Source organism: Macaca mulatta, chromosome 17, assembly GCF_049350105.2.
Source record: "Macaca mulatta isolate MMU2019108-1 chromosome 17, T2T-MMU8v2.0, whole genome shotgun sequence".
NCBI classification, from domain to species: domain Eukaryota; kingdom Metazoa; phylum Chordata; class Mammalia; order Primates; family Cercopithecidae; genus Macaca; species Macaca mulatta.
The window spans coordinates 49,730,428-49,755,741 of NC_133422.1; positions in this window are offsets into that span (position 1 = coordinate 49,730,428).

The window sequence follows — 25,314 nt, forward strand, 5'->3', positions numbered from 1 at the left end:
GCGTTTCCAAATATCCCTTTGCCAATTCCACAAGAACTGTCTTAGCGAAAGGCTTCTTGAGGGGAAAGCTGTAACTCTGTGAGATGATTTCACAGAACACAAAGAAGTTTCTCAGAAAGCTTCTTTCTCTTTGTTATCGGAGGATATTTCCTTTGGCCCTATAGTCTTCAAAGGGATCCGAAATATCTGTTCTCAGATTCCACAGAAATAAGGCTAGCAAAGAGATCCACGAAATACAGATGTAACTCTGTGAGTGGAAGTCACACATCACAGAACAGTTTCTCAGAAAGCTTCTTTCCAGATTTCAACTTAGGATATATACTTTTTCACCATAGCCCTCTATGGGCTTCCAAATAACACTTTGCGAATTCCACAAGAACTGTCTTAGCGAAAGGCTTCCTGAGGGGAAAGCTGTAACTCTGTGAGATGATTTCACAGAACACAAAGAAGTTTCTCAGAAAGCTTCTTTCTCTTTGTTACCGGACGATATTTCCTTTGGTCCTATAGTCTTCAAAGGGATCCGAAATATCTGTTCTCAGATTCCACAGAAATAAGGCTAGCAAAGAGAACCACGAAATACAGATGTAACTCTGTGAGATGAATTAACAGAACACTAAGCAGTTTCTCAGAAAGCTTCTTTCCAGATTTCATCTGAGGATATTTCCTTTTTCACCATAGCCCTCTATGGGCTTCCAAATATCCCTTTGCCAATTCCACAAGAACTGTCTTAGCGAAAGACTTCTTGAGGGGAAAGCTGTAACTCTGTGAGATGATTTCACAGAACACAAAGAAGTTTCTCAGAAAGCTTCTTTCTCTTTGTTATCGGAGGATATTTCCTTTGGCCCTATAGTCTTCAAAGGGATCCGAAATATCTGTTCTCAGATTCCACAGAAATAAGGCTAGCAAAGAGATCCACGAAATACAGATGTAACTCTGTGAGTGGAAGTCACACATCACAGAGCAGTTTCTCAGAAAGCTTCTTTCCAGATTTCATCTGAGGATATTTCCTTTTTCACCATAGCCCTCAATGGGCTTCCAAATATCACTTTGCCAATTCCACAAGAACTGTCTTTGCGAAAGGCTTCTTGAGGGGAAAGCTGTAACTCTGGGAGATGATTTCACAGAACACAAAGAAGTTTCTCAGAAAGCTTCTTTCTCTTTGTTATCGGAGGATATTTCCTTTGGCCCTATAGTCTTCAAAGGGATCCGAAATATCTGTTCTCAGATTCCACAGAAATAAGGCTAGCAAAGAGATCCACGAAATACAGATGTAACTCTGTGAGATGAATTAACAGAACACTAAGCAGTTTCTCAGAAAGCTTCTTTCCAGATTTCATCTGAGGATATTTCCTTTTTCACCTTAGCCCTCTATGGGCTTCCAAATATCCCTTTGCCAATTCCACAAGAACTGTCTTAGCGAAAGGCTTCTTGAGGGGAAAGCTGTAACTCTGTGAGATGATTTCACAGAACACAAAGAAGTTTCTCAGAAAGCTTCTTTCTCTTTGTTATCGGAGGATATTTCCTTTGGCCCTAGAGTCTTCAAAGGGATCCGAAATATCTGTTCTCAGATTCCACAGAAATAAGGCTAGCAAAGAGATCCACGAAATACAGATGTACCTCTGTGAGTGGAAGTCACACATCACAGAGCAGTTTCTCAGAAAACTTCTTTCCAGATTTCATCTGAGAATATTTCCTTTTTCACCATAGCCCTCTATGGGCTTCCAAATATCACTTTGCCAATTCCACAAGAACTGTCTTAGCGAAAGGCTTCTTGAGGGGAAAGCTGTAACTCTGTGAGATGATTTCACAAAACACAAAGAAGTTTCTCAGAAAGCTTCTTTCTCTTTGTTATCGGAGGATATTTCCTTTGGCCCTATAATCTTCAAAGGGATCCGAAATATCTGTTCTCAGATTCCACAGAAATAAGGCTAGCAAAGAGATCCACGAAATACAGATGTAACTCTGTGAGATGAATTAAGAGAACACGAAGCAGTTTCTCAGAAAGCTTCTTTTCAGATTTCATCTGAGGATATTTACTTTTTCACCATAGGCCTCTTTCCGTTTCCAAATATCCCTTTGCCAATTCCACAAGAACTGTCTTAGCGAAAGGCTTCTTGAGGGGAAAGCTGTAACTCTGTGAGATGATTTCACAGAACACAAAGAAGTTTCTCAGAAAGCTTCTTTCTATTTGTTATCGGAGGATATTTCCTTTGGCCCTATAGTCTTCAAAGGGATCCGAAATATCTGTTCTCAGATTCCACAGAAATAAGGCTAGCAAGGAGATCCACGAAATACAGATGTAACTCTGTGAGTGGAAGTCACACATCACAGAGCAGTTTCTCAGAAAGCTTCTTTCCAGATTTCAACTTAGGATATATACTTTTTCACCATAGCCCTCTATGGGCTTCCAAATAACACTTTGCGAATTCCACAAGAACTGTCTTAGCGAAAGGCTTCTTGAGGGGAAAGCTGTAACTCTGTGAGATGATTTCACAGAACACAAAGAAGTTTCTCAGAAAGCTTCTTTCTCTTTGTTACCGGACGATATTTCCTTCGGTCCTATAGTCTTCAAAGGGATCCGAAATATCTGTTCTCAGATTCCACAGAAATAAGGCTAGCAAAGAGAACCACGAAATACAGATGTAACTCTGTGAGATGAATTAACCGAACACTAAGCAGTTTCTCAGAAAGCTTCTTTCCAGATTTCATCTGAGGATATTTCCTTTTTCACCATAGCCCTCTATGGGCTTCCAAATATCCCTTTGCCAATTCCACAAGAACTGTCTTAGCGAAAGACTTCTTGAGGGGAAAGCTGTAACTCTGTGAGATGATTTCACAGAACACAAAGAAGTTTCTCAGAAAGCTTCTTTCTCTTTGTTATCGGAGGATATTTCCTTTGGCCCTATAGTCTTCAAAGGGATCCGAAATATCTGTTCTCAGATTCCACAGAAATAAGGCTAGCAAAGAGATCCACGAAATACAGATGTAACTCTGTGAGTGGAAGTCACACATCACAGAGCAGTTTCTCAGAAAGCCTCTTTCCAGATTTCATCTGAGGATATTTCCTTTTTCACCATAGCCCTCTATGGACTTCCAAATATCACTTTGCCAATTCCACAAGAACTGTCTTTGCGAAAGGCTTCTTGAGGGGAAAGCTGTAACTCTGGGAGATGATTTCACAGAACACAAAGAAGTTTCTCAGAAAGCTTCTTTCTCTTTGTTATCGGAGGATATTTCCTTTGGCCCTATAGTCTTCAAAGGGATCCGAAATATCTGTTCTCAGATTCCACAGAAATAAGGCTAGCAAAGAGATCCACGAAATACAGATGTAACTCTGTGAGATGAATTAACAGAACACTAAGCAGTTTCTCAGAAAGCTTCTTTCCAGATTTCATCTGAGGATATTTCCTTTTTCACCTTAGCCCTCTATGGGCTTCCAAATATCCCTTTGCCAATTCCACAAGAACTGTCTTAGCGAAAGGCTTCTTGAGGGGAAAGCTGTAACTCTGTGAGATGATTTCACAGAACACAAAGAAGTTTCTCAGAAAGCTTCTTTCTCTTTGTTATCGGAGGATATTTCTTTGGCCCTATAGTCTTCAAAGGGATCCGAAATATCTGTTCTCAGATTCCACAGAAATAAGGCTAGCAAAGAGATCCACGAAATACAGATATACCTCTGTGAGTGGAAGTCACACATCACAGAGCAGTTTCTCAGAAAACTTCTTTCCAGATTTCATCTGAGGATATTTCCTTTTTCACCATAGCCCTCTATGGGCTTCCAAATATCACTTTGCCAATTCCACAAGAACTGTCTTAGCGAAAGGCTTCTTGAGGGGAAAGCTGTAACTCTGTGAGATGATTTCACAAAACACAAAGAAGTTTCTCAGAAAGCTTCTTTCTCTTTGTTATCGGAGGATATTTCCTTTGGCCCTATAATCTTCAAAGGGATCCGAAATATCTGTTCTCAGATTCCACAGAAATAAGGCTAGCAAAGAGATCCACGAAATACAGATGTAACTCTGTGAGATGAATTAAGAGAACACTAAGCAGTTTCTCAGAAAGCTTCTTTTCAGATTTCATCTGAGGATATTTACTTTTTCACCCTAGGCCTCTTTGCGTTTCCAAATATCCCTTTGCCAATTCCACAAGAACTGTCTTAGCGAAAGGCTTCTTGAGGGGAAAGCTGTAACTCTGTGAGATGATTTCACAGAACACAAAGAAGTTTCTCAGAAAGCTTCTTTCTCTTTGTTATCGGAGGATATTTCCTTTGGCCCTATAGTCTTCAAAGGGATCCGAAATATCTGTTCTCAGATTCCACAGAAATAAGGCTAGCAAAGAGATCCACGAAATACAGATGTAACTCTGTGAGTGGAAGTCACACATCACAGAGAGGTTCTCAGAAAGCTTCTTTCCAGATTTCATCTGAGGATATTTCCTTTTTCACCTTAGCCATCTATGGGCTTCCAAATATCCCTTTGCCAATTCCACAAGAACTGTCTTAGCGAAAGGCTTCTTGAGGGGAAAGCTGTAACTCTGTGAGATCATTTCACAGAACACAAAGAAGTTTCTCAGAAAGCTTCTTTCTCCTTGTTATCGGAGGATATTTCCTTTGGCCCTATAGTCTTCAAAGGGATCCGAAATATCTGTTCTCAGATTCCACAGAAATAAGGCTAGCAAAGAGATCCACGAAATACAGATGTAACTCTGTGAGTGGAAGTCACACATCACAGAGCAGTTTCTCAGAAAGGTTCTTTCCAGATTTCATCTGAGGATATTTCCTTTTTCACCATAGCCCTCTATGGGCTTCCAAATATCACTTTGCAAATTCCACAAGAACTGTCTTACCGAAAGGCTTCTGGTGGGGAAAGCTGTAACTCTGTGAGATGATTTCACAGAACACAAAGAAGTTTCTCAGAAAGCTTCTTTCTCTTTGTTATCGGAGGATATTTCCTTTGGCCCTATAGTCTTCAAAGGGATCCGAAATATCTGTTCTCAGATTCCACAGAAATAAGGCTAGCAAAGAGATCCACGAAATACAGATGTAACTCTGTGAGATGAATTAACAGAACACTAAGCAGTTTCTCAGAAAGCTTCTTTCCAGATTTCATCTGAGGATATTTCCTTTTTCACCATAGGCCTCTATGGGTTTCCAAATATCCCTTTGCCAATTCCACAAGAACTGTCTTAGCGAAACGCTTCTTGAGGGGAAAGCTGTAACTCTGTGGGATGATTTCACAGAACACAAAGAAGTTTCTCAGAAAGCTTCTTTCTCTTTGTTATCGGAGGATATTTCCTTTGGCCCTATAGTCTTCAAAGGGATCCGAAATATCTGTTCTCAGATTCCACAGAAATAAAGCTAGCAAAGAGATCCACGAAATACAGATGTAACTCTGTGAGTGGAAGTCACACATCACAGAGCAGTTTCTCAGAAAGCTTCTTTCCAGATTTCATCTGAGGATATTTCCTTTTTCACCATAGCCCTCTATGGGCTTCCAAATATCACTTTGCCAATTCCACAAGAACTGTCTTAGCGAAAGGCTTCTTGAGGGGAAATCTGTAACTCTGTGAGATGATTTCACAGAACACAAAGAAGTTTCTCAGAAAGCTTCTTTCTCTTTGTTATCGGAGGATGTTTCATTTGGCCCTATAATCTTCAAAGGGATCCGAAATATTTGTTCTCAGATTCCACAGAAATAAGGCTAGCAAAGAGATCCACGAAATACAGATGTAACTCTGTGAGTGGAAGTCACACATCACAGAGCAGTTTCTCAGAAAGCTTCTTTCCAGATTTCATCTGAGGATATTTCCTTTTTCACCATAGCCCTCTAAGGGCTTCCAAATATCACTTTGCCAATTCCACAAGAACTGTCTTTGCGAAAGGCTTCTTGAGGGGAAAGCTGTAACTCTGGGAGATGATTTCACAGAACACAAAGAAGTTTCTTAGAAAGCTTCTTTCTCTTTGTTATCGGAGGATATTTCCTTTGGCCCTATAGTCTTCAAAGGGATCCGAAATATCTGTTCTCAGATTCCACAGAAATAAGGCTAGCAAAGTGATCCACGAAATACAGATGTAACTCTGTGGATGAATTAACAGAACACTAAGCAGTTTCTCAGAAAGCTTCTTTCCAGATTTCATCTGAGGATAGTTCCTTTTTCACCTTAGCCCTCTATGGGCTTCCAAATATCCCTTTGCCAATTCCACAAGAACTGTCTTAGCGAAAGGCTTCTTGAGGGGAAAGCTGTAACTCTGTGAGATCATTTCACAGAACACAAAGAAGTTTCTCAGAAAGCTTCTTTCTCTTTGTTATCGGAGAATATTTCCTTTGGCCCTATAGTCTTCAAAGGGATCCGAAATATCTGTTCTCAGATTCCACAGAAATAAGGCTAGCAAAGAGATCCACGAAATACAGATGTACCTCTGTGAGTGGAAGTCACACATCACAGAGCAGTTTCTCAGAAAACTTCTTTCCAGATTTCATCTGAGGATATTTCCTTTTTCACCATAGCCCTCTATGGGCTTCCAAATATCACTTTGCCAATTCCACAAGAACTGTCTTAGCGAAAGGCTTCTTGAGGGGAAAGCTGTAACTCTGTGAGATGATTTCACAGAACACAAAGAAGTTTCTCAGAAAGCTTCTTTCTCTTTGTTATCGGAGTATATTTCCTTTGGCCCTATAATCTTCAAAGGGATCCGAAATATCTGTTCTCAGATTCCACAGAAATAAGGCTAGCAAAGAGATCCACGAAATACAGATGTAACTCTGTGAGATGAATTAACAGAACACTAAGCAGTTTCTCAGAAAGCTTCTTTTCAGATTTCATCTGAGGATATTTCCTTTTTCAACATAGGCCTCTTTGCGTTTCCAAATATCCCTTTGCCAATTCCACAAGAACTGTCTTAGCGAAAGGCTTCTTGAGGGGAAAGCTGTAACTCTGTGAGATGATTTCACAGAACACAAAGAAGTTTCTCAGAAAGCTTCTTTCTCTTTGTTATCGGAGGATATTTCCTTTGGCCCTATAGTCTTCAAAGGGATCCGAAATATCTGTTCTCAGATTCCACAGAAATAAGGCTAGCAAAGAGATCCACGAAATACAGATGTAACTCTGTGAGTGGAATTCACACATCACAGAGCAGTTAATCAGAAAGCTTCTTTCCAGATTTCATCTGAGGATATTTACTTTTTCACCATAGCCCTCTATGGGCTTCCAAATATCACTTTGCCAATTCCACAAGAACTGTCTTAGCGAAAGGCTTCTTTAGGGGAAAGCTGTAACTCTGTGAGATGATTTCACAGAACACAAAGAAGTTTCTCAGAAAGCTTCTTTCTCTTTGTTACCGTAGGATATTTCCTTTGGTCCTTTAGTCTTCAAAGGGATCCGAAATATCTGTTCTCAGATTCCACAGAAATAAGGCTAGCAAAGAGATCCACGAAATGCACATGTAACTCTGTGAGATGAATTAACAGAACACTAAGCAGTTTCTCAGAAAGCTTCTTTCCATATGTCATCTGAGGATATTTCCTTTTTCACCGTAGGCCTCTATGGGCTTCCAAATATCCCTTTGCCAATTCCACAAGAACTGTCTTAGCGAAAGACTTCTTGAGGGGAAAGCTGTAAGTCTGTGAGATGATTTCACAGAACACAAAGAAGTTTCTCAGAAAGCTTCTTTCTCTTTGTTATCGGAGGATATTTCCTTTGGCCCTATAGTCTTCAAAGGAATCCGAAATATCTGTTCTCAGATTCCACAGAAATAAGGCTAGCAAAGAGATCCACGAAATACAGATGTAACTCTGTGAGTGGAAGTCACACATCACAGAGCAGTTTCTCAGAAAGCTTCCTTCCAGATTTCATCTGAGGATATTTCCTTTTTCACCATAGCCCTCTATGGGCTTCCAAATATCACTTTGCAAATTCCACAAGAACTGTCTTACCGAAAGGCTTCTGGTGGGGAAAGCTGTAACTCTGTGAGACGATTTCTCAGAACACAAAGAAGTTTCTCCGAAAGCTTCTTTCTCTTTGTTATCGGAGGATATTTCCTTTGCCCCTATAGTCTTCAAAGGGATCCGAAATATCTGTTCTCAGATTCCACAGAAATAAGGCTAGCAAAGAGATCCACGAAATACAGATGTAACTCTGTGAGATGAATTAACAGAACACTAAGCAGTTTCTCAGAAAGCTTCTTTACAGATTTCATCTGAGGATATTTCCTTTTTCACCATAGGCCTCTATGGGTTTCCAAATATCCCTTTGCCAATTCCACAAGAACTGTCTTAGCGAAAGACTTCTTGAAGGGAAAGCTGTAACTCTGTGAGATGATTTCACAGAACACAAAGAAGGTTCTCAGAAAGCTTCTATCTCTTTGTTATCGGAGGATATTTCCTTTGGCCCTATAGTCTTCAGAGGGATTCGAAATATCTGTTCTCAGATTCCACAGAAATAAGGCTAGCAAAGAGATCCACGAAATACAGATGTACCTCTGTGAGTGGAAGTCACACATCACAGAGCAGTTTCTCAGAAAGCTTCTTTCCAGATTTCATCTGAGGATATTTCCTTTTTCACCATAGCCCTCTAAGGGCTTCCAAATATCACTTTGCCAATTCCACAAGAACTGTCTTAGCGAATGGCTTCTTGAGGGGAAAGCTGTATCTCTGTGAGATGATTTCACAGAACACAAAGAAGTTTCTCAGAAAGCTTCTTTCTCTTTGTTATCGGAGGATATTTCCTTTGGCCCTATAATCTTCAAAGGGATCCGAAATATCTGTTCTCAGATTCCACAGAAATAAGGCTAGCAAAGAGATCCACGAAATACAGATGTAACTCTGTGAGATGAATTAGGAGAACACTAAGCAGTTTCTCAGAAACCTTCTTTTCAGATTTCATCTGAGGATATTTCCTTTTTCACCATAGGCCTCTATGCGTTTCCAAATATCCCTTTGCCAATTCTACAAGAACTGTCTTAGCGAAAGGCGTCTTGAGGGGAAAGCTGTAACTCTGTGAGATGATTTCACAGAACACAAAGAAGTTTCTCAGAAAGCTTCTTTCTCTTTGTTATCGGAGGATATTTCCTTTGGCCCTATAGTCTTCAAAGGGATCCGAAATATCTGTTCTCAGATTCCACAGAAAAAAGGCTAGCAAGGAGATCCACGAAATACAGATGTAACTCTGTGAGTGGAAGTCACACATCACAGAGCAGTTTCTCAGAAAGCTGTTTTCCAGATTTCAACTTAGGATATTTCCTTTTTCACCATAGCCCTCTATGGGCTTCCAAATATCACTTTGCCAATTCCACAAGAACTGTCTTAGCGAAAGGCTTCTTGAGGGGAAAGCTGTAACTCTGTGAGATGATTTCACAGAACACAAAGAAGTTTCTCAGAAAGCTTCTTTCTCTTTGTTACCGGAGGATATTTCCTTTGGTCCTATAGTCTTCAAAGGGATCCGAAATATCTGTTCTCAGATTCCACAGAAATAAGGCTAGCAAAGAGAACCACGAAATACAGATGTAACTCTGTGAGATGAATTAACAGAACACTAAGCAGTTTCTCCGAAAGCTTCTTTCCAGATTTCATGTGAGGATATTTCCTTTTTCACCATAGCCCTCTATGGGCTTCCAAATATCCCTTTGCCAATTCCACAAGAACTGTCTTAGCGAAAGGCTTCTTGAGGGGAAAGCTGTAACTCTGTGAGATGATTTCACAGAACACAAAGAAGTTTCTCAGAAAGCTTCTTTCTCTTTGTTATCGGAGGATATTTCCTTTGGCCCTATAGTCTTCAAAGGGATCCGAAATATCTGTTCTCAGATTCCATAGAAATAAGGCTAGCAAGGAGATCCACGAAATACAGATGTAACTCTGTGAGTGGAAGTCACACATCACAGAGCAGTTTCTCAGAAAGCTTCTTTCCAGATTTCAACTTAGGATATATACTTTTTCACCATAGCCCTCTATGGGCTTCCAAATAACACTTTGCGAATTCCACAAGAACTGTCTTAGCGAAAGGCTTCTTGAGGGGAAAGCTGTAACTCTGTGAGATGATTTCACAGAACACAAAGAAGTTTCTCAGAAAGCTTCTTTCTCTTTGTTACCGGACGATATTTCCTTTGGTCCTATAGTCTTCAAAGGGATCCGAAATATCTGTTCTCAGATTCCACAGAAATAAGGCTAGCAAAGAGAACCACGAAATACAGATGTAACTCTGTGAGATGAATTAACAGAACACTAAGCAGTTTCTCAGAAAGCTTCTTTCCAGATTTCATCTGAGGATATTTCCTTTTTCACCATAGCCCTCTATGGGCTTCCAAATATCCCTTTGCCAATTCCACAAGAACTGTCTTAGCGAAAGACTTCTTGAGGGGAAAGCTGTAACTCTGTGAGATGATTTCACAGAACACAAAGAAGTTTCTCAGAAAGCTTCTTTCTCTTTGTTATCGGAGGATATTTCCTTTGGCCCTATAGTCTTCAAAGGAATCCGAAATATCTGTTCTCAGATTCCACAGAAATAAGGCTAGCAAAGAGATCCACGAAATACAGATGTAACTCTGTGAGTGGAAGTCACACATCACAGAGCAGTTTCTCAGAAAGCTTCTTTCCAGATTTCATCTGAGGATATTTCCTTTTTCACCATAGCCCTCTATGGGCTTCCAAATATCACTTTGCCAATTCCACAAGAACTGTCTTACCGAAAGGCTTCTGGTGGGGAAAGCTGTAACTCTGTGAGATGATTTCACAGAACACAAAGAAGTTTCTCCGAAAGCTTCTTTCTCTTTGTTATCGGAGGATATTTCCTTTGGCCCTATAGTCTTCAAAGGGATCCGAAATATCTGTTCTCAGATTCCACAGAAATAAGGCTAGCAAAGAGATCCACGAAATACAGATGTAACTCTGTGAGATGAATTAACAGAACACTAAGCAGTTTCTCAGAAAGCTTCTTTCCAGATTTCATCTGAGGATATTTCCTTTTTCACCATAGGCCTCTATGGGTTTCCAAATATCCCTTTGCCAATTCCACAAGAACTGTCTTAGCGAAACGCTTCTTGAGGGCAAAGCTGTAACTCTGTGGGATGATTTCACAGAACACAAAGAAGTTTCTCAGAAAGCTTCTTTCTCTTTGTTATCGGAAGATATTTCCTTTGGCCCTATAGTCTTCAAAGGGATCCGAAATATCTGTTCTCAGATTCCACAGATATAAGGCTAGCAAAGAGATCCACGAAATACAGATGTAACTCTGTGAGTGGAAGTCACACATCACAGAGCAGTTTCTCAGAAAGCTTCTTTCCAGATTTCATCTGAGGATATTTCCTTTTTCACCATAGCCCTCTATGGGCTTCCAAATATCACTTTGCCAATTCCACAAGAACTGTCTTAGCAAAAGGCTTCTTGAGGGGAAAACTGTAACTCTGTGAGATGATTTCACAGAACACAAAGAAGTTTCTCAGAAAGCTTCTTTCTCTTTGTTATCGGAGGATGTTTCATTTGACCCTATAATCTTCAAAGGGATCCGAAATATTTGTTCTCAGATTCCACAGAAATAAGGCTAGCAAAGAGATCCAAGAAATACAGATGTAACTCTGTGAGATGAATTAGGAGAACACTAAGCAGTTTCTCAGAAAGCTTCTTTTCAGATTTCATCTGAGGATATTTCCTTTTTCACCATAGCCCTCTATGGGCTTCCAAATATCACTTTGCCAATTCCACAAGAACTGTCTTAGCGAAAGGCTTCTTGAGGGGAAAGCTGTAACTCTGTGAGATGATTTCACAGAACACAAAGAAGTTTCTCAGAAAGCTTCTTTCTCTTTGTTACCGGAGGATATTTCCTTTGGTCCTATAGTCTTCAAAGGGATCCGAAATATCTGTTCTCAGATTCCACAGAAATAAGGCTAGCAAAGAGATCCAAGAAATACACATGTAACTCTGTGAGATGAATTAACAGAACACTAAGCAGTTTCTCAGAAAGCTTCTTTCCAGATTTCATCTGAGGATATTTCCTTTTTCACCGTAGGCCTCTATGGGCTTCCAAATATCCCTTTGCCAATTCCACAAGAACTGTCTTAGCGAAAGGCTTCTTAGGGGAAAGCTGTAACTCTGTGAGATGATTTCACAGAACACAAAGAAGTTTCTCAGAAAGCTTCTTTCTCTTTGTTATCGGAGGATATTTCCTTTGGCCCTATAGTCTTCAAAGGGATCCGAAATATCTGTTCTCAGATTCCACAGAAATAAGGCTAGCAAAGAGATCCACGAAATACAGATGTAACTCTGTGACTGGAAGTCACACATCACAGAGCAGTTTCTCAGAAAGCTTCTTTCCAGATTTCATCTGAGGATATTTCCTTTTTCACCATAGCCCTCTATGGGCTTCCAAATATCACTTTGCAAATTCCACAAGAACTGTCTTAGCGAAAGGCTTCTGGTGGGGAAAGCTGTAACTCTGTGATATGATTTGACAGAACACAAAGAAGTTTCTCAGAAAGCTTCTTTCTCTTTGTTATCGGAGGATATTTCCTTTGGCCCTATAGTCTTCAAAGGGATCTGAAATATCTGTTCTCAGATTCCACAGAAATAAGGCTAGCAAAGAGATCCACGAAATACAGATGTAACTCTGTGAGTGGAAGTCACACATCACAGAGCAGTTTCTCAGAAAGCTTCTTTCCAGATTTCATCTGAGGATATTTCCTTTTTCACCATAGCCCTCTATGGGCTTCCAAATATCACTTTGCAAATTCCACAAGAACTGTCTTACCGAAAGGCTTCTGGTGGGGAAAGCTGTAACTCTGTGAGATGATTTCACAGAACACAAAGAAGTTTCTCCGAAAGCTTCTTTCTATTTGTTATCGGAGGATATTTCCTTTGGCCCTATAGTCTTCAAAGGGATCCGAAATATCTGTTCTCAGATTCCACAGAAATAAGGCTGGCAAAGAGATCCACGAAATACAGATGTAACTCTGTGAGATGAATTAACAGAACACTAAGCAGTTTCTCAGAAAGCTTCTTTCCAGATTTCATCTGAGGATATTTCCATTTTCACCATAGGCCTCTATGGGTTTCCAAGTATCCCTTTGCCATTTCCACAGGAACTGTCTTAGCGAAAGGCTTCTTGAGGGGAAAGCTGTAACTCTGTGAGATGATTTCACAGAACACAAAGAAGTTTCTCAGAAAGCTTCTTTCTCTTTGTTACCGAAGGATATTTCCTTTGGCCCTATAGTCTTCAAAGGGATCCGAAATATCTGTTCTCAGATTCCACGAAATAAGGCTAGCAAAGTGATCCACGAAATACAGATGTAACTCTGTGAGTGGAAGTCACACATCACAGAGCAGTTTCTCAGAAAGCTTCTTTCCAGATTTCATCTGAGGATATTTCCTTTTTCACCATAGCCCTCTATGGGCTTCCAAATATCCCTTTGCCAATTCCACAAGAACTGTCTTAGCGAAAGGCTTCTTGAGGGGAAAGCTGTAACTCTGTGAGATGATTTCACAGAACACAAAGAAGTTTCTCAGAAAGCTTCTTTCTCTTTGTTATCGGAGGATATTTCCTTTGGCCCTATAGTCTTCAAAGGGATCCGAAATATCTGTTCTCAGATTCCACACAAATAAGGCTAGCAAGGAGATCCACGAAATACAGATGTAACTCTGTGAGTGGAAGTCACACATCACATAGCAGTTTCTCAGAAAGCTTCTTTCCAGATTTCAACTTAGGATATATACTTTTTCACCATAGCCCTCTATGGGCTTCCAAATAACACTTTGCGAATTCCACAAGAACTGTCTTAGTGAAAGGCTTCTTGAGGGGAAAGCTGTAACTCTGTGAGATGATTTCACAGAACACAAAGAAGTTTCTCAGAAAGCTTCTTTCTCTTTGTTACCGGACGATATTTCCTTTGGCCTATAGTCTTCAAAGGGATCCGAAATATCTGTTCTCAGATTCCACAGAAATAAGGCTAGCAAAGAGAACCACGAAATACAGATGTAACTCTGTGAGATGAATTAACAGAACACTAAGCAGTTCCTCAGAAAGCTTCTTTCCAGATTTCATCTGAGGATATTTCCTTTTTCACCATAGCCCTCTATGGGCTTCCAAATATCCCTTTGCCAATTCCACAAGAACTGTCTTAGCGAAAGACTTCTTGAGGGGAAAGCTGTAACTCTGTGAGATGATTTCACAGAACACAAAGAAGTTTCTCAGAAAGCTTCTTTCTCTTTGTTATCGGAGGATATTTCCTTTGGCCCTATAGTCTTCAAAGGGATCCGAAATATCTGTTCTCAGATTACACAGAAATAAGGCTAGCAAAGAGATCCACGAAATACAGATGTAACTCTGTGAGATGAATTAACAGAACACTAAGCAGTTTCTCAGAAAGCTTCTTTCCAGATTTCATCTGAGGATATTTCCTTTTTCACCTTAGCCCTCTATGGGCTTCCAAATATCCCTTTGCCAATTCCACAAGAACTGTCTTAGCGAAAGGCTTCTTGAGGGGAAAGCTGTAACTCTGTGAGATGATTTCACAGAACACAAAGAAGTTTCTCAGAAAGCTTCTTTCTCTTTGTTATCGGAGGATATTTCCTTTGGCCCTATAGTCTTCAAAGGGATCCGAAATATCTGTTCTCAGATTCCACAGAAATAAGGCTAGCAAAGAGATCCACGAAATACAGATGTACCTCTGTGAGTGGAAGTCACACATCACAGAGCAGTTTCTCAGAAAACTTCTTTCCACATTTCATCTGAGGATATTTCCTTTTTCACCATAGCCCTCTATGGGCTTCCAAATATCACTTTGCCAATTCCACAAGAACTGTCTTAGCGAAAGGCTTCTTGAGGGGAAAGCTGTAACTCTGTGAGATGATTTCACAAAACACAAAGAAGTTTCTCAGAAAGCTTCTTTCTCTTTGTTATCGGAGGATATTTCCTTTGGCCCTATAATCTTCAAAGGGATCCGAAATATCTGTTCTCAGATTCCACAGAAATAAGGCTAGCAAAGAGATCCACGAAATACAGATGTAACTCTGTGAGATGAATTAAGATAACACTAAACAGTTTCTCAGAAAGCTTCTTTTCAGATTTCATCTGAGGATATTTACTTTTTCACCATAGGCCTCTTTGCGTTTCCAAATATCCCTTTGCCAATTCCACAAGAACTGTCTTAGCGAAAGGCTTCTTGAGGGGAAAGCTGTAACTCTGTGAGATGATTTCAGAGAACACAAAGAAGTTTCTCAGAAAGCTTCTTTCTCTTTGTTATCGGAGGATATTTCCTTTGGCCCTATAGTCTTCAAACGGATCCGAAATATCTGTTCTCAGATTCCACAGAAATAAGGCTAGCAAAGAGATCCACGAAATACAGATGTAACTCTGTGAGTGGAAGTCACACATCACAGAGAGGTTCTCAGAAAGCTTCTTTCCAGATTTCATCTGAGGATATTTCCTTTTTCACCATAGCCCTCTATGGGCTTCCAAATATCCCTTTGCCAATTCCACAAGAACTGTCTTAGCGAAAGGCTTCTGGTGGGGAAAGCTGTAACTCTGTGATATGATTTGACAGAACACAAAGAAGTTTCTCAGAAAGCTTCTTTCTCTTTGTTATCGGAGGATATTTCCTTTGGCCCTATAGTCTTCAAAGGGATCTGAAATATCTGTTCTCAGATTCCACAGAAATAAGGCTAGCAAAGAGATCCACGAAATACAGATGTAACTCTGTGAGTGGAAGTCACACATCACAGAGCAGTTTCTCAGAAAGCTTCTTTCCAGATTTCATCTGAGGATATTTCCATTTTCACCATAGGCCTCTATGGGTTTCCAAGTATCCCTTTGCCATTTCCACAGGAACTGTCTTAGCGAAAGGCTTCTTGAGGGGAAAGCTGTAACTCTGTGAGATGATTTCACAGAACACAAAGAAGTTTCTCAGAAAGCTTCTTTCTCTTTGTTACCGAAGGATATTTCCTTTGGCCCTATAGTCTTCAAAGGGATCCGAAATATCTGTTCTCAGATTCCACGAAATAAGGCTAGCAAAGTGATCCACGAAATACAGATGTAACTCTGTGAGTGGAAGTCACACATCACAGAGCAGTTTCTCAGAAAGCTTCTTTCCAGATTTCATCTGAGGATATTTCCTTTTTCACCATAGCCCTCTATGGGCTTCCAAATATCCCTTTGCCAATTCCACAAGAACTGTCTTAGCGAAAGGCTTCTTGAGGGGAAAGCTGTAACTCTGTGAGATGATTTCACAGAACACAAAGAAGTTTCTCAGAAAGCTTCTTTCTCTTTGTTATCGGAGGATATTTCCTTTGGCCCTATAGTCTTCAAAGGGATCCGAAATATCTGTTCTCAGATTCCACACAAATAAGGCTAGCAAGGAGATCCACGAAATACAGATGTAACTCTGTGAGTGGAAGTCACACATCACAGAGCAGTTTCTCAGAAAGCTTCTTTCCAGATTTCAACTTAGGATATATACTTTTTCACCATAGCCCTCTATGGGCTTCCAAATAACACTTTGCGAATTCCACAAGAACTGTCTTAGTGAAAGGCTTCTTGAGGGGAAAGCTGTAACTCTGTGAGATGATTTCACAGAACACAAAGAAGTTTCTCAGAAAGCTTCTTTCTCTTTGTTACCGGACGATATTTCCTTTGGTCCTATAGTCTTCAAAGGGATCCGAAATATCTGTTCTCAGATTCCCCAGAAATAAGGCTAGCAAAGAGAACCACGAAATACAGATGTAACTCTGTGAGATGAATTAACAGAACACTAAGCAGTTCCTCAGAAAGCTTCTTTCCAGATTTCATCTGAGGATATTTCCTTTTTCACCATAGCCCTCTATGGGCTTCCAAATATCCCTTTGCCAATTCCACAAGAACTGTCTTAGCGAAAGACTTCTTGAGGGGAAAGCTGTAACTCTGTGAGATGATTTCACAGAACACAAAGAAGTTTCTCAGAAAGCTTCTTTCTCTTTGTTATCGGAGGATATTTCCTTTGGCCCTATAGTCTTCAAAGGGATCCGAAATATCTGTTCTCAGATTACACAGAAATAAGGCTAGCAAAGAGATCCACGAAATACAGATGTAACTCTGTGAGATGAATTAACAGAACACTAAGCAGTTTCTCAGAAAGCTTCTTTCCAGATTTCATCTGAGGATATTTCCTTTTTCACCTTAGCCCTCTATGGGCTTCCAAATATCCCTTTGCCAATTCCACAAGAACTGTCTTAGCGAAAGGCTTCTTGAGGGGAAAGCTGTAACTCTGTGAGATGATTTCACAGAACACAAAGAAGTTTCTCAGAAAGCTTCTTTCTCTTTGTTATCGGAGGATATTTCCTTTGGCCCTATAGTCTTCAAAGGGATCCGAAATATCTGTTCTCAGATTCCACAGAAATAAGGCTAGCAAAGAGATCCACGAAATACAGATGTACCTCTGTGAGTGGAAGTCACACATCACAGAGCAGTTTCTCAGAAAACTTCTTTCCACATTTCATCTGAGGATATTTCCTTTTTCACCATAGCCCTCTATGGGCTTCCAAATATCACTTTGCCAATTCCACAAGAACTGTCTTAGCGAAAGGCTTCTTGAGGGGAAAGCTGTAACTCTGTGAGATGATTTCACAAAACACAAAGAAGTTTCTCAGAAAGCTTCTTTCTCTTTGTTATCGGAGGATATTTCCTTTGGCCCTATAATCTTCAAAGGGATCCGAAATATCTGTTCTCAGATTCCACAGAAATAAGGCTAGCAAAGAGATCCACGAAATACAGATGTAACTCTGTGAGATGAATTAAGAGAACACTAAACAGTTTCTCAGAAAGCTTCTTTTCAGATTTCATCTGAGGATATTTACTTTTTCACCATAGGCCTCTTTGCGTTTCCAAATATCCCTTTGCCAATTCCACAAGAACTGTCTTAGCGAAAGGCTTCTTGAGGGGAAAGCTGTAACTCTGTGAGATGATTTCAGAGAACACAAAGAAGTTTCTCAGAAAGCTTCTTTCTCTTTGTTATCGGAGGATATTTCCTTTGGCCCTATAGACTTCAAACGGATCCGAAATATCTGTTCTCAGATTCCACAGAAATAAGGCTAGCAAAGAGATCCACGAAATACAGATGTAACTCTGTGAGTGGAAGTCACACATCACAGAGAGGTTCTCAGAAAGCTTCTTTCCAGATTTCATCTGAGGATATTTCCTTTTTCACCATAGCCCTCTATGGGCTTCCAAATATCCCTTTGCCAATTCCACAAGAACTGTCTTAGCGAAAGGCTTCTGGTGGGGAAAGCTGTAACTCTGTGATATGATTTGACAGAACACAAAGAAGTTTCTCAGAAAGCTTCTTTCTCTTTGTTATCGGAGGATATTTCCTTTGGCCCTATAGTCTTCAAAGGGATCTGAAATATCTGTTCTCAGATTCCACAGAAATAAGGCTAGCAAAGAGATCCACGAAATACAGATGTAACTCTGTGAGGGAAGTTACACATCACAGAGCAGTTTCTCAGAAAGCTTCTTTCCAGATTTCATCTGAGGATATTTCCTTTTTCACCCTAGCCCTCTATGGGCTTCCAAATATCACTTTGCAAATTCCACAAGAACTGTCTTACCGAAAGGCTTCTGGTGGGGAAAGCTGTAACTCTGTGAGATGATTTCACAGAACACAAAGAAGTTTCTCCGAAAGCTTCTTTCTATTTGTTATCGGAGGATATTTCCTTTGGCCCTATAGTCTTCAAAGGGATCCGAAATATCTGTTCTCAGATTCCACAGAAATAAGGCTGGCAAAGAGATCCACGAAATACAGATGTAACTCTGTGAGATGAATTAACAGAACACTAAGCAGTTTCTCAGAAAGCTTCTTTCCAGATTTCATCTGAGGATATTTCCATTTTCACCATAGGCCTCTATGGGTTTCCAAGTATCCCTTTGCCATTTCCACAGGAACTGTCTTAGCGAAAGGCTTCTTGAGGGGAAAGCTGTAACTCTGTGAGATGATTTCACAGAACACAAAGAAGTTTCTCAGAAAGCTTCTTTCTCTTTGTTACCGAAGGATATTTCCTTTGGCCCTATAGTCTTCAAAGGGATCCGAAATATCTGTTCTCAGATTCCACGAAATAAGGCTAGCAAAGTGATCCACGAAATACAGATGTAACTCTGTGAGTGGAAGTCACACATCACAGAGCAGTTTCTCAGAAAGCTTCTTTCCAGATTTCATCTGAGGATATTTCCTTTTTCACCATAGCCCTCTAAGGGCTTCCAAATATCCCTTTGCCAATTCCACAAGAACTGTCTTAGCGAAAGGCTTCTTGAGGGGAAAGCTGTAACTCTGTGAGATGATTTCACAGAACACAAAGAAGTTTCTCAGAAAGCTTCTTTCTCTTTGTTATCGGAGGATATTTCCTTTGGCCCAATAGTCTTCAAAGGGATCCGAAATATCTGTTCTCAGATTCCACACAAATAAGGCTAGCAAGGAGATCCACGAAATACAGATGTAACTCTGTGAGTGGAAGTCACACATCACAGAGCAGTTTCTCAGAAAGCTTCTTTCCAGATTTCAACTTAGGATATATACTTTTTCACCATAGCCCTCTATGGGCTTCCAAATAACACTTTGCGAATTCCACCAGAACTGTCTTAGTGAAAGGCTTCTTGAGGGGAAAGCTGTAACTCTGTGAGATGATTTCACAGAACACAAAGAAGTTTCTCAGAAAGCTTCTTTCTCTTTGTTACCGGACGATATTTCCTTTGGTCCTATAGTCTTCAAAGGGATCCGAAATATCTGTTCTCAGATTCCACAGAAATAAGGCTAGCAAAGAGAACCACGAAATACAGATGTAACTCTGTGAGATGAATTAACAGAACACTAAGCAGTTTCTCAGAAAACTTCTTTCCACATTTCATCTGAGGATATTTCCTTTTTCACCATAGCCCTCTATGGGCTTCCAAATATCACTTTGCCAATTCCACAAGAACTGTCTTAGCGAAAGGCTTCTTGAGGGGAAAGCTGTAACTCTGTGAGATGATTTCACAAAACACAAAGAAGTTTCTCAGAAAGCTTCTTTCTCTTTGTTATCGGAGGATATTTCCTTTGGCCCTATAATCTTCAAAGGGATCCGAAATATCTGTTCTCAGATTCCACAGAAATAAGGCTAGCAAAGAGATCCACGAAATACAGATGTAACTCTGTGAGATGAATTAAGAGAACACTAAACAGTTTCTCAGAAAGCTTCTTTTCAGATTTCATCTGAGGATATTTACTTTTTCACCGTAGGCCTCTTTGCGTTTCCAAATATCCCTTTGCCAATTCCACAAGAACTGTCTTAGCGAAAGGCTTCTTGAGGGGAAAGCTGTAACTCTGTGAGATGATTTCAGAGAACACAAAGAAGTTTCTCAGAAAGCTTCTTTCTCTTTGTTATCGGAGGATATTTCCTTTGGCCCTATAGTCTTCAAACGGATCCGAAATATCTGTTCTCAGATTCCACAGAAATAAGGCTAGCAAAGAGATCCACGAAATACAGATGTAACTCTGTGAGTGGAAGTCACACATCACAGAGAGGTTCTCAGAAAGCTTCTTTCCAGATTTCATCTGAGGATATTTCCTTTTTCACCATAGCCCTCTATGGGCTTCCAAATATCCCTTTGCCAATTCCACAAGAACTGTCTTAGCGAAAGGCTTCTGGTGGGGAAAGCTGTAACTCTGTGATATGATTTGACAGAACACAAAGAAGTTTCTCAGAAAGCTTCTTTCTCTTTGTTATCGGAGGATATTTCCTTTGGCCCTATAGTCTTCAAAGGGATCTGAAATATCTGTTCTCAGATTCCACAGAAATAAGGCTAGCAAAGAGATCCACGAAATACACATGTAACTCTGTGAGATGAATTAACAGAACACTAAGCAGTTTCTCAGAAAGCTTCTTTCCAGATGTCATCTGAGGATATTTCCTTTTTCACCGTAGGCCTCTATGGGCTTCTAAATATCCCTTTGCCAATTCCACAAGAACTGTCTTAGCGAAAGACTTCTTGAGGGGAAAGCTGTAACTCTGTGAGATGATTTCACAGAACACAAAGAAGTTTCTCAGAAAGCTTCTTTCTCTTTGTTATCGGAGGATATTTCCTTTGGCCCTATAGTTTTAAAGGAATCCGAAATATCTGTTCTCAGATTCCACAGAAATAAGGCTAGCAAAGAGATCCACGAAATACAGATGTAACTCTGTGAGTGGAAGTCACACATCACAGAGCAGTTTCTCAGAAAGCTTCTTTCCAGATTTCATCTGAGGATATTTCCTTTTTCACCATAGCCCTCTATGGGCTTCCAAATATCACTTTGCAAATTCCACAAGAACTGTCTTACCGAAAGGCTTCTGGTGCGGAAAGCTGTAACTCTGTGAGGTGATTTCACAGAACACAAAGAAGTTTCTCCAAAAGCTTCTTTCTCTTTGTTATCGGAGGATATTTCCTTTGGCCCTATAGTCTTCAAAGGGATCCGAAATATCTGTTCTCAGATTCCACAGAAATAAGGCTAGCAAAGAGATCCACGAAATACAGATGTAACTCTGTGAGATGAATTAACAGAACACTAAGCAGTTTCTCAGAAAGCTTCTTTCCATATGTCATCTGAGGATATTTCCTTTTTCACCGTAGGCCTCTATGGGCTTCCAAATATCCCTTTGCCAATTCCACAAGAAGTGTCTTAGCGAAAGACTTCTTGAGGGGAAAGCTGTAAGTCTGTGAGATGATTTCACAGAACACAAAGAAGTTTCTCAGAAAGCTTCTTTCTCTTTGTTATCGGAGGATATTTCCTTTGGCCCTATAGTCTTCAAAGGAATCCGAAATATCTGTTCTCAGATTCCACAGAAATAAGGCTAGCAAAGAGATCCACGAAATACAGATGTAACTCTGTGAGTGGAAGTCACACATCACAGAGCAGTTTCTCAGAAAGCTTCTTTCCAGATTTCATCTGAGGATATTTCCTTTTTCACCATAGCCCTCTATGGGCTTCCAAATATCACTTTGCAAATTCCACAAGAACTGTCTTACCGAAAGGCTTCTGGTGGGGAAAGCTGTAACTCTGTGAGACGATTTCTCAGAACACAAAGAAGTTTCTCCGAAAGCTTCTTTCTCTTTGTTATCGGAGGATATTTCCTTTGGCCCTATAGTCTTCAAAGGGATCCGAAATATCTGTTCTCAGATTCCACAGAAATAAGGCTAGCAAAGAGATCCACGAAATACAGATGTAACTCTGTGAGATGAATTAACAGAACACTAAGCAGTTTCTCAGAAAGCTTCTTTCCAGATTTCATCTGAGGATATTTCCTTTTTCACCATAGGCCTCTATGGGCTCCCAAATATCCCTTTGCCAATTCCACAAGAACTGTCTTAGCGTAAGGCTTCTTGAGGGGAAAGCTGTAACTCTGTGAGATGATTTCACAGAACACAAAGAAGTTTCTCAGAAACTTTCTTTCTCTTTGTTATCTGAGGATATTTCCTTTGGCCCTATAGTCTTCAAAGGGATCCGAAATATCTGTTCTCAGATTCCACAGAAATAAGGCTAGCAAAGAGATCCACGAAATACAGATGTAACTCTGTGAGTGGAAGTCACACATCACAGAGCAGTTTCTCAGAAATCTTCTTTCCAGATTTCATCTGAGGATATTTCCTTTTTCACCATAGCCCTCTATGGGCTTCCAAATATCACTTTGCCAATTCCACAAGAACTGTCTTAGCGAAAGGCATCTTGAGGGGAAAGCTGTAACTCTGTGAGATGATTTCACTGAACACAAAGAAGTTTCTCAGAAAGCTTCTTTCTCTTTGTTACCGTAGGATATTTCCTTTGGTCCTATACTCTTCAAAGGGATCCGAAATATCTGTTCTCAGATTCCACAGAAATAAGGCTAGCAAAGAGATCCACGAAATACACATGTAACTCTGTGAGATGAATTAACAGAACACTAAGCAGTTTCTCAGAAAGCTTCTTTCCAGATTTCATCTGAGGATATTTCCTTTTTCACCTTAGCCCTCTATGGGCTTCCAAATATCCCTTTGCCAATTCCACAAGAACTGTCTTAGCGAAAGGCTTCTTGAGGGGAAAGCTGTAACTCTGTGAGATGATTTCACAGAACACAAAGAAGTTTCTCAGAAAGCTTCTTTCTCTTTGTTATCGGAGGATATTTCCTTTGGCCCTATAGTCTTCAAAGGGATCCGAAATATCTGTTCTCAGATTCCACAGAAATAAGGCTAGCAAAGAGATCCACGAAATACAGATGTACCTCTGTGAGTGGACGTCACACATCACAGAGCAGTTTCTCAGAAAACTTCTTTCCAGATTTCATCTGAGGATATTTCCTTTTTCACCATAGCCCACTACGGGCTTCCAAATATCACTTTGCCAATTCCACAAGAACTGTCTTAGCGAAAGGCTTCTTGAGGGGAAAGCTGTAACTCTGTGAGATGATTGCACAAAACACAAAGAAGTTTCTCAGAAAGCTTCTTTCTCTTTGTTATCGGAGGATATTTCCTTTGGCCCTATAATCTTCAAAGGGATCCGAAATATCTGTTCTCAGATTCCACAGAAATAAGGCTAGCAAAGTGATCCACGAAATACAGATGTAACTCTGTGAGATGAATTAACAGAACACTAAGCAGTTTCTCAGAAAGCTTCTTTCCAGATTTCATCTGAGGATATTTCCTTTTTCAACATTGGCCTCTATGGGCTTCCAAATATCCCTTTGCCAATTCCACAAGAACTGTCTTAGCGAAAGACTTCTTGAGGGGAAAGCTGTAACTCTGTGAGATGATTCCACAGAACACAAAGAAGTTTCTCAGAAAGCTTCTTTCTCTTTGTTATCGGAGGATATTTCCTTTGGCCCTATAGTCTTCAAAGGGATCCGAAATATCTGTTCTCAGATTCCACAGAAATAAGGCTAGCAAAGAGATCCACGAAATACAGATGTAACTCTGTGACTGGAAGTCACACATCACAGAGCAGTTTCTCAGAAAGCTTCTTTCCAGATTTCATCTGAGGATATTTCCTTTTTCACCATAGCCCTCTATGGGCTTCCAAATTTCACTTTGCCAATTCCACAAGAACTGTCTTAGCGAAAGGCTTCTTGAGGGGAAAGCTGTAACTCTGTGAGATGATTTCACAGAACACAAAGAAGTTTCTCAGAAAGCTTCTTTCTCTTTGTTACCGGGGGATATTTCCTTTGGTCCTATAGTCTTCAAAGGGATCCGAAATATCTGTTCTCAGATTCCACAGAAATAAGGCTAGCAAAGAGAACCACGAAATACAGATGTAACTCTGTGAGATGAATTAACAGAACACTAAGCAGTTTCTCAGAAAGCTTCTTTCCAGATTTCATCTGAGGATATTTCCTTTTTCACCATAGCCCTCTATGGGCTTCCAAATATCCCTTTGCCAATTCCACAAGAACTGTCTTAGCGAAAGGCTTCTTGAGGGGAAAGCTGTAACTCTGTGAGATGATTTCACAGAACACAAAGAAGTTTCTCAGAAAGCTTCTTTCTCTTTGTTATCGGAGGATATTTCCTTTGGCCCTATAGTCTTCAAAGGGATCCGAAATATCTGTTCTCAGATTCCACAGAAATAAGGCTAGCAAAGAGATCCACGAAATACAGATGTACCTCTGTGAGTGGAAGTCACACATCACAGAGCAGTTTCTCAGAAAGCTTCTTTCCAGATTTCATCTGAGGATATTTCCTTTTTCACCATAGCCCTCTATGGACTTCCAAATATCACTTTGCCAATTCCACAAGAACTGTCTTTGCGAAAGGCTTCTTGAGGGGAAAGCTGTAACTCTGGGAGTTGATTTCACAGAACACAAAGAAGTTTCTCGGAAAGCTTCTTTCTCTTTGTTATCGGAGGATATTTCCTTTGGCCCTATAGTCTTCAAAGGGATCCGAAATATCTGTTCTGAGATTCCACAGAAATAAGGCTAGCAAAGAGATCCACGAAATACAGATGTAACTCTGTGAGATGAATAAACAGAACACTAAGCAGTTTCTCAGAAAGCTGCTTTCCAGATTTCAGCTGAGGATATTTCCTTTTTCACCTTAGCCCTCTATGGGCTTCCAAATATCCCTTTGCCAATTCCACAAGAACTGTCTTAGCGAAAGGCTTCTTGAGGGCAAAGCTGTAACTCTGTGAGATGATTTCACAGAACACAAAGAAGTTTCTCAGAAAGCTTCTTTCTCTTTGTTATCGGAGGATATTTCCTTTGGCCCTATAGTCTTCAAAGGGATCCGAAATATCTGTTCTCAGATTCCACAGAAATAAGGCTAGCAAAGAGATCCACGAAATACAGATGTAACTCTGTGAGTGGAAGTCACACATCACAGAGCAGTTTCTCAGAA